The 8618-nt window shown below is 39.4% G+C and overlaps 1 long non-coding RNA gene across 1 annotated transcript; it reads right to left on the bottom strand.

Moving 5' to 3' along the window:
* Positions 1-213: 213 nt before the first annotated feature.
* On the bottom strand, positions 214-7593 carry LOC134472663 (uncharacterized). The gene is made up of 3 exons (XR_010042570.1): positions 7545-7593; positions 3533-3589; positions 214-952 (listed from the first exon to the last, which is right to left on the bottom strand). It is a non-coding gene; the product is annotated as an uncharacterized LOC134472663 (long non-coding RNA).
* Positions 7594-8618: the final 1025 nt, after the last annotated feature.

Raw genomic sequence — 8618 nt, 5'->3', positions numbered from 1 at the left:
CTGAGCTCCACTGCTCCATATCATTAACATTCTCAAACACCTCTCTCCTGATGGAGACCAGAGCAGGAATATACATTCTGATATCAGCAGAAAGTCCACTGGAAAGAGCAGCAGAAGTGACACTGAGATAACATTTTTGTAGCAAGTCTTAAATATGACTTTGCCTCTAATCAGTCACTTCTTTCAAAGTAGTACTCAGAAAATACACATTCACAAAGGACAATAAAGACTTTTATTGTTTGGGCGTAGTGCCAGAAATAACTGGTTGTCCCAGTCTTCATGTTTTCTTTACATGGCTGCCCAGCATGGCATTATTTCTAAACTTTCATTTCAGCAAAGTGTGGGCATGTAAGAGCCATCTCACAAGATTCTGACCAATGGCGTGTGTATAAAGCACTGGATTATACATAGATATGGCAGAGTAATAAGCAGGAGGTCTGGGTAGTTGTGCAGCTGCCATTACAGTCCTAGAGCCCCAGCTTGACAATTTGTAGGATACAGGAGTAAGCTATCTATTTAACCTACTGGGTCAAGCATAACCAAACAAGGACAGATGCAAATTATAGTGCACTTGTAAACTGTATTAGGCCATGCCTGTCTAACTAAGCTAGAAGCCTCCATGGACTGATTCACAGCAAGTTCAAGACAAGCCAGAGCTTCCGAAAGCAAGAGAAGCTGTAACACCTGGCTAATTTCTTTCACAAGATGAAAGAATAATCTTGATTCCTATTGCCCAGGAGAGAGAGAAGGAGTTTTCTCCAGAGGAAGGCTCGCCGGGGAAATCACTTGCAGGTGGTGTTACTAAAATTACTCAGTTCTGTGCAACACAATCCCTAGACTGGAAAATACTGCTTCATGCGTCATATGGAGTCTTCCATACTTGTCACTACTTCTTGATATAAAGGAAATGTACTTCTGGAGTAGTAACGATGCACTGGCTTCTCCTCATGTACTAGAAGGAAAGGGATGAGGTTTTAGAGTTAATAAGCTTGATTTAAGTCTTGGCTGCATTATTTATTAACTGTTTGAGACAGAGTAAGTTATCTCCCTTTCCAGGCCCTAGTTCCATATGTATATGATGTTGGAAGGAGGCTAATGCAGATATTAATAAAATCCCCTGGCTGGTGTGTGCCTGTCTGTGTGTGTGTGTGGTGGAAACTGTTGAGGGGAGGAGGTTACTGACCAGCCTTTGGAGCCTCCAGTTTGTTCTTTGTGAAATGAAGATAATAATAGGTGGGAATCATCTGTTCCAGAGATCCCTGGAAGTCTGAAGGATTCTCAGAGTGTACAGTGTTGAGCTTGGTGCCTTGTGCTCAATCAACAACTAGGGGCATATTGAATTGGGACCTGGAGGGTCATTGAGTTTGATTGAGCCAAAGAGCAGATCTCCAAACTTGGCCACAGAGAGGGAGAGTCTGCTCTAGGGGTGTGCTACGGTGGCCCCTCCTCAACAAACACCCCTGCCACCTCTTACACGGGCCATCTTGATTGGTGACATCATGGTGGGAGAGTACTAGCTCTTGAGCAAGACAATGTGCTTCAAAGTGCTTGAGGTCACTAGGACTGCCAGCACCAAGCATTCCAGAAGTTCTGAAACTGAATATCTTCTCACTCTTTCAAAGTGAAATAAAGTTACTTTCCCACTCATAAGTTAGACTTGGGATCTTTGTGCCCTTCCTAGCTTGTATGAACAGTGTCTATGTCATGCCAGTGACTTCCTACCTGAAGTGCATGATTCTGCTTAAAGGTTGTCTCTGGACACATAAGTAAATATTCTTCTTGGACAAGCTGAGGAATTAGTACCCTCAGATACAACTTAACTAAAGGATACAGAAGCTGATAGATAAAAATCCTAGCTTTAGGGGATTGGAATATGTAGAGTGTTGTTGGCTTAGCAATGTGCAAGGCCTTGGGTTCATAAATGTGTACTGAAAAAACGTCAACCTTATGCCTTAGTTTTCCATTATGAAGGAAAACTGTGAGGTGTGTTGTACAGCCTCTCCAAGGGTCCTCTGTGAGACAGAGCCTCAGTTGTCTATGTCCTGTTGCATACTGTGATGTTTCTCTGCTCTCTCACTTGCTTCTTGGAATGACCTCCAAAAGTACCCACATGTTTCTCAGAATCTGACTTTGTGGAACACCAACCAAGAGAGAGCAAGATGTGCTTTTACAGCCTCTGAGATGTAAGTCCTGTTTCTACAGCCAAGGTAGCTCCTAATTTCTGCTCCATTTTACAGCTGCCAGCTGTTTCATGGTAGGAGAAAGACTCACTCTCTAGGATTGTGGAAGATAACACAGTCTCTCTAACTCTGTCCCTCTCTCCTGAGAGGGTGTGTGTTCAGGTACAGCTGTAGACACTGGCCCTCTCCCTGTGCCTGAAACAAACCATAGCCAGCATCAGAAGGCACAAGAAGTTATTGCTTTGCTAGCATTGACTTCAACTGTCACAATCTGCAATTTACAGTACTTGGTGGAGTTGTTTTTATGCAATATTTTTGCAAATGAAGCAGTCTTCCCTCAGGAATGCAGTTTGCTCTATAACTGAGGATATCTGTTTAGCAGATACTTGGGAATGTCCTGCTGGGGTCCCTTTTCCATGCAGTTAGAACTGTCATATTAGCTTAGGCTGACTGTCCAACCTTGGCTTCAGGTGATTGCTTCAGGAATTGTCATCTAAGTCAAGGTCAGTCAATAAGACTTTTTGAGAAGTTCTGGATTTGGGATCAGAGAGATCTTGAATTCAGTAACTCTCATGGCTGAAGCTATGAAATTAAAATCTTGGGAGCTGTCAGCAGCTATATTTCTTGCTATGTAGAAAAAGTCTGAGTGGGAAAGAAAATATGGATATGCAAAAAGTATCAAAGGTTAATGATAAAGACAAAGGCTTGAGCATTCTTAATCCCACTCCAACCATGGCTCAGCTGTATCCCTGGTTGTTCCCTTAAGAATATCCAGCTAAGAAAAGGTGCTGACACATTGCACATACATGTGCCAGCTCCCCCTAAGGAAAGTGGTCATTTTGTACAGCAAATGTATTGAAACATGTACTAATAAACAATAAAAAATTTTAAAATTGTTCATATTTTCTTAGATGTTGAGAAACCTTCAGTTCCATGTTTTGCTTAAACTGAGTTGAATTTCTCGGAATTTAGCTGAATGGCAAAGTGCTTGCCTGGCAAACACATGATTGTGAGTTTGATCCTTGATATCAAAAACAAAAAAAGAAAAAAAAACTGATTTTAATTATGCTTTTCCTATTTGTAAGTTAAAATTCTAATACAAAATTTTAATTTTTTATTGTAAAGAGAATAAAACAAAACAGAGCATTGCAAACAATATGAGACTTTAAAACAAGACAATAGGAAATCAATAACGGCTATCATAATGTCTCTTATTTTCCTTAAAATAACTGTCCATATCATCACACACAATAAAATCAAATAAAACAAAACAGAATAAAACCAATCAAAACAAAAGAATGAAAGCATTATAGGACTTCAAAAAAAGATAATAGGAAATCAACAGTGGTTACCTTCATATATCCTGTCATCTTCAAAATAGCTGCCCATACCATCAGTCACAATAAAATCTAACAAAACAAGACAGAATAAAACCAAACTTAACAAAATTATGAAAAGATACAATTCAAAACAAGGTAATAGGAACTTATCAGTGGTTACCACTTTCCCTTTTCAGGTGTTTCCTCCTCTATCACTTTCATAATATCTATTGTGCATTTTGGATCCCACTAACTCCTTCAGTGTTTTAGCCTAGGGAGATAACTTGGTGTTCACCTGTATAAGTCCAAACCATTTCATCCATGAGCATGATCTCCAGTTGCATTCATTTATTTCCAAGAGCCTTGAGATTATCCTGCTTCACAGCTGGGTAGCTTTCCATTGTATAAAAATACCAGGTCTTTCTTATCCATTCTGCAGTTGATGGGCAAGTTACTCTTGCTTTTCTTCTGGTAACCTGTCACATGGAGCAATTGTTTTCCCTCATTTGATTTTCAGTCTATGAATTTCCTTTCAAGTTAAATGTGTTCCTTGTATGTTATGTATTGATTAAGTTTGTTTCTTGATCTGTTCTGTGTTTCTTTTTATTGCTGAACTGAGGCCATCTATATTAATGGTTACAACCAGCATGCAATGGTTAATCTCTGCCATGTTATCCTTCTGCTTTTGGCCCTCCACTTTTCCTCTTTATCTAGTTGCCTGTACTGTTTGGTGATCTTCCTCTGCTGCTGTTCCTGGAACCATGGTCATCTTTATCTCTCTCTTGAATATCCTTCAGCACTCTAAGTAGGGTTGGTTTGGTGGGCATGAATTCCTTCAGTTTTTCTTTTTCATGGATGTATATTATTTCTGCAATAGTTTTTAAAGATAGTTTTGCAGGGTACATCAATCTGGATTTGGAAGTTATTTTATTTCAGTGTTTGAAACACTTCACTCCAAACTCTTCTTGATGTAATGGTTTGTGTTAACAAGTCTGCTGTGATTCTAATTGGTTTTCCTTCATAGGTGATCTGTTTCATTTCTTTAAAAGCTTTTAATATTCTGTTCTTGTGGTTAATTTCTGGATATAGATTTACTTTGATTATGGCTAGTTGGAGTTCTGTATGCCTCAATTATTTGTAGGCCAGATCCATTTCCCATGTTTGGGAGGTTTTCTGCTATTACTTCTGTAAATAGTCTTTTTATGTCAGTTGTGCTGACCTCTACTATTTTGATGATGTCTATCACTATTAAATTATTTTTCTTTGCTTCTTCTTGCAGTTGTTGAGTTGGTATTTCCTGGTTCCTTGTTACTTTTAAGAGATCTTTCCTTTCATGATCACTGCTGCAATCCTATCTTCAAGATCTGAAAGTCTATCTTCCATCTCTTTCAAGCAGTTTTGCCAGATTTCAATGTAGTTTTTAATTTCCTTGATATCTCTTTGAATCTATTTCATGCATTGTAATTCCTTTCTTTAGATATGCTCAGCAATCCTTTCATTGTTTGTGATTTCTGATCTGATTACCTTTTCACTGTCATGAAGCTGTTTCTTTATTTCAGTTACTACTGTTTCAGAGATTTCAGGTGTGTGACTTCTATTTTCTTCCATGGCTATATCTCCAAGACTTGTTCTGTGTGGGCTTCAGGTCTGAGATGGCCTTTTTTTCATCTGTCTTGACATTCTCCTGGGTTTCTCCCAACAAGCTGGTTGTGGGATCCCAAGCACTTCCCACGTTGGCTGCCCTTCTGCAGTATATGGGAATGGGACAGGCACCTGGGTTTCTCTGACCCCAGGTTCTCAGGGAAGTAGCAGGGCATGGGGCAGGCTTCTCCAGACCGGTGCAGCTACACTGAAGGTTCCTTGATGGCTAGGGCTGTGTGGTGGTGGGGCTGCTTCTTACAGCCTGTGTGTCTATTCTACAGTGATGGAAGGCACACAATGATATGTTTGTCTGATTCTCCTGGTAGGCACTGGCTGCCTGAAGAAAGCAAGCCTTCCAATGGTGGTGGTGGGTGCACAGAGTGAGATCTATACAGATAGATCTCCCTTGCCCATGCTGGCTGCCCACAGGAAGCAAGCCTTCCAATGGCAGCAGCAGGCATGTAGGGGCAGTTCTTCAAAGTTTTAAAGTCTTAAGGATACATGGTGGGATTGAAGCATCAGTATTTAGTTACTTCTGAGACATTGTTGAGGAACCATGAAGTATTTTATGCTATTTATCCTCATACCTTCCACCACTGAAGAACAACCATGATATGTGTGGTGTTGTTTATGGCAGTAAGGGCCTGAACTGATTCAGACAATAAGAGTGATTTCAATCCTTTGCAATGCTTGAATCAGAAATGTCACAGTATTTGGGAAGTTTGCTGGGGGATTCTTGGGAACTTTTATTTACTCTGAAGAGAGACCTACAGAGATTGTTTTTAAGAGCTTTGCTATGTGTGGTATGAGGATAGGAAGTATTATAGATATCTCTTCTCCAGTCTGAGCATGGACCCAAATTGAAGTAAGGGCCAAAGAAATGGAAATGGAACCACTGTATATCTGGTCTTGCAGCTTCGTGGACCAATTCATCTCTTTATAATTTAATCTCACTTGAGTTGGGTTCTCATTCTGCTGAGATTAATTGTGGTTGGTGGTACCCTGCTATCAAGACCTATAACTCTACTTTTTTCAATGCCTTGCAGAAAATTAATTTTTACTCAATGTCCATCAGTTGATTTCTTTGTAGATTTGTTCCTTTTAGTTTGTATTGCCAAATGTGAGGTGGTTCTGCTTTTGCTGGGAGTATTTTTTTATCTGCCTCACTAAGAAATGGAGGTAATTTGATGCTTTGCCTGGTGTCCATTCTTAATTTCAATAAACATTATTGCTATAGTCTGTGTAGCAAAAAGAGACAATTTCTAATAGAAGTATTGGCTGGAACAGAACTAATCTCCCTATCATTGCATAATTCCATGGCTCCATCCATGAAAGATGCTTGAATGCTCATTGACAGCAATAGCACGGGGTGTGCCTGATGAACTCTAGACCCATAGTGCATGGCCACACAAAACACAGGGTTTTTTTTTATTTTAAAGCTTTTCCTGTTAATCATAAGGAAAGAGCAAACAATACAACAAAGGTGGAAAAATTACAATGACTAGAGAAATCTCAGAAAGTTCTGGCAGTATTGATTTTATAATCTATGCTAAAATATCAGTGGATCACTTTCTCTTTATGTTTTTGTCCCTTTCCTTGCTCACATGAGAAAAGAATACAAAAGAAGGAAAACAGCAGGCTGCAGATGCAGGAATATTTTTTTCCAGAATTAGACTTTCCAAGGAAGGCTGCAGCCCACCTCTCTATCACCTCCTCTTCTTCCAGGGATACCTGCAGCTCTTTTCTCCTTTTGCCACCACCTCCACCTTGAGCATTCCCACCTCCACCAAGCCTGCTGTGTTCAGTGCAGCACTGTTTAGTAAGTAGCAGGATCTGTCCTCAAAAGTGATGGGCAGGCCAGAGCAGAAACTGCATGAAGTGCTCTCTAAGAAGGTCAGTAACCAGAAAATCAATATAGAGACTGATGAGTGTGAGAGCCCAAGCTGTTAATACCATTCAGAGCAGTGCTGGGAAAGTTACTGACATCCTGATGGAACATCTCATGATCTTTGGGGTGCTTGATGAAATTAAAAAGACAAGAGTCACATTCCAGTTTCTACAAAAGTTGTAGCCAATTTCTTTTCAGTAGCTAAGAAAAAACACACTGTTATTATGGATAAAACACAGCTCAGATATGAAGATGCTTCACCATCCTGTGGATGACTTATATGTGGAGCCTGCAGTTCCTTAGAGGAGCCACAAGAATATTGTGGACTGGAGGAATTATATCATTATTTCATTTGAACCAGGGGGAGTAAAAAAGGCTACATGATTCACACAAACACACACACATGCACACACACACACAAATACACACACACACACACACACGCTACTTTTCTCATTGCTGAGACAAAAAATTGCCAATGACCAGATTAAGGGAGAAAAGATTTATTTGACTCACTTTGGCTGGGTCCAAGGCAGGGTGACTTGGCACAGTGGCATCCTAGAAAAGAAACAGTTCATGCTGGTAGAAGATAACAAAAGCAAGCAAGCAGGGGAGACAAGACTTTTTCTGTCTCTTATATTGTATGTAGGCTACCTGCCCTAGAGCAAGTGTAGTTTCACACTCTCTAGATGAATAATTCAGAGATGATAATGCACAATGTATGTACAATTGTTGCCTTCTAATTGATGTATTTTGAATATTTTCTTTTGTTTCTCTTTGATATAAACTGGATTTGAAAAGAAAAAAGAAAAGTAAAAAAATTCTTGCCAAAATTATGCCAAATCATTCAGTGGACTTATTTACTAGTCATACATTCTTAATTTCAGCATCACACATTCTAGATTCATCCACCTGAAAAAGTCCTATGACATGAGGATTTGGGGGGAATTTTAGACACAACCCATAACAATATAGAAATTGCTTGGCTTCACTGAGAGAGGGGAGACATGGATGGGTTTGACAGGATGTTTCTAGTTAGTGATGTCAAAGATGAGTGGTCATCTTTGTAGGTTCCATGCCTGATGCGTATCTCTATCTATCTATCTATCTATCTATCTATCTATCTATCTATCATAACATGCCATGTTGTGGGCATGCTATTTTTTCTTAGAGCTACAAATTTATAAAACTTTCTAACTTATGGAAACTTCTCTGGACTAGCTGTTCCTAGCGTTAATAAGGCTGCCTCTGAGGCTGTCAATTTTACAAGTATCATTCCCCAAAAGGACAAAATTACATGCTGCTCTAAGTTTCCAGATATTGATATTTTAATGACTTTGGTTCGGCTATCTAAAGAGCGCATGGCAGCAAATCCAGTTAACCATGTGCCTCTGTAGCTCCATAATCTTATGATTCAATTGTAACACTTTGAATTTAGGGTTTTTTCTTTAGAATGCTGTAAAATATAGAATGATGAATTTTAAAGGATCAAATCTCCATTTTAAAACCTGGAGCTATGTTTATGATTTTACAGCACAATAGGTAAAAGTAGAAGAATGTTTGCTTTGTTTGTACTTGAACTTGTCTCCA

The sequence above is a fragment of the Cavia porcellus genome, unplaced genomic scaffold (genome assembly GCF_034190915.1).
Source record: "Cavia porcellus strain 051 isolate PalLab524CR breed Dunkin Hartley unplaced genomic scaffold, mCavPor4.1 scaffold_2, whole genome shotgun sequence".
Taxonomy (NCBI): domain Eukaryota; kingdom Metazoa; phylum Chordata; class Mammalia; order Rodentia; family Caviidae; genus Cavia; species Cavia porcellus.
Note: the sequence above shows the minus strand (reverse complement) of the source record. Positions and strands in the feature narration are given on the sequence as shown.